Here is a 1,248-nt window from a genome sequence, read left to right on the forward strand (position 1 = left end):
ATATCAATAATTTATCTTATTATTTAATATTTTAAAGTACAAATATATGTAATCATGCATTTTTATGTAAAAACTAATAAACTGAAAAATTATATTAACAATAAAATAAACATTTAATATATAATACTGCAATACATAGCACATACAACAGTTTAATACTTATTTCTAGCTTATTTTGTAATAAATCTTCTGTAAGTCTTATTCTCTCTATCTTTCTTTTAGGATAAAATCTTGTAAAAGTTTATTTCTTTGCTCTCTATGTTAATTTGCTGTTGTAAATCCTTCTTTTATCATCTTTGCTATGTCCTGATATGTCGTATTTGCTTATATTCAGCCAGTAATTCTCTGTGTCTTTCATTTTTCATATTATTTTCAGATAAACTTTCTCTGTGAGTTTTTCAATAGTCTTCTCACATTTTTGCAGCATTCGTCCTGTACTACCTAATTTTCTCTGCTTCTTGTTCAATAAATAAGACATGCATGTTTTTTAATTACTTTGATAAAAATTTTATTAATAGGGTACACATATTATACCTACTTCATTTAAATTAGGAGTAATGTTTTCGCTGGTTTGTGTTAGCATGATATTTATAGAACTTTGTCTTACAAATTCATTGTTTTCAATTGTAGTTATATTTTCATTATTAGTTGCATTTACATTTTAATTGTCTGTATTAACATTACGTATGTGTGATCATTGTTTTTATGATATCTAAAATATGCAAAATGTGAAATGTAAAGATATATAAAATATAGACGTTGATTCAGAATTTATAATTACTAGTATTCATTGTATGAACTTACCCTTTGTCTACTTCCTGTACCTGCAATGTACACTGCTGTTCATTAATCGAGTCCGTCGAGTGTAGGAGGGTGAAGAAGTGTGTACATACATAGCGCGCTTATCTACACCCAAGTGTGACTAAAGTAAGACTCGATTATTGAACAGCAGCGTACTTGTTTCTTTTCTTATCAAACCATCTTTACCAGAAACGGCTACAGGTTCTATATTATGTTTGTGATCTAACAGCTCTGTTAATTCTCTGTAACAAAAATAAAATATTTTATAAGAAAAGAATATTTTATATTATAATTTATCTTAAAAGTCTAAAATAAAAGTAATATTTACGTTTGATATGGACATGTCATACGATGTCTGCCTGTTTGCTTGTTATTTGTTATCATATTTTTGTATGATCTTTCTAGCGATTTTAATTTATTTTCTAATTGAGTTGTTGTCACAGTATA

At 26.8% G+C, this 1,248-nt stretch overlaps 1 long non-coding RNA gene across 2 annotated transcripts; it reads right to left on the bottom strand.

The window, feature by feature from the left end:
* Positions 1-256: 256 nt before the first annotated feature.
* On the bottom strand, positions 257-1,033 carry LOC108762642 (uncharacterized). 2 transcript variants are annotated; one of them, XR_001940184.1, is made up of 3 exons: positions 805-1,033; positions 539-712; positions 257-454 (listed from the first exon to the last, which is right to left on the bottom strand). It is a non-coding gene; the product is annotated as an uncharacterized LOC108762642 (long non-coding RNA). The 2 variants fall into 2 exon arrangements; XR_001940181.1 differs by having other exon boundaries at positions 257-457.
* Between the last annotated feature and the right edge of the window lie 215 nt (positions 1,034-1,248).

Source organism: Trachymyrmex cornetzi, unplaced genomic scaffold (genome assembly GCF_001594075.2).
Source record: "Trachymyrmex cornetzi isolate Tcor2-1 unplaced genomic scaffold, Tcor1.1 C3887686, whole genome shotgun sequence".
NCBI classification, from domain to species: domain Eukaryota; kingdom Metazoa; phylum Arthropoda; class Insecta; order Hymenoptera; family Formicidae; genus Trachymyrmex; species Trachymyrmex cornetzi.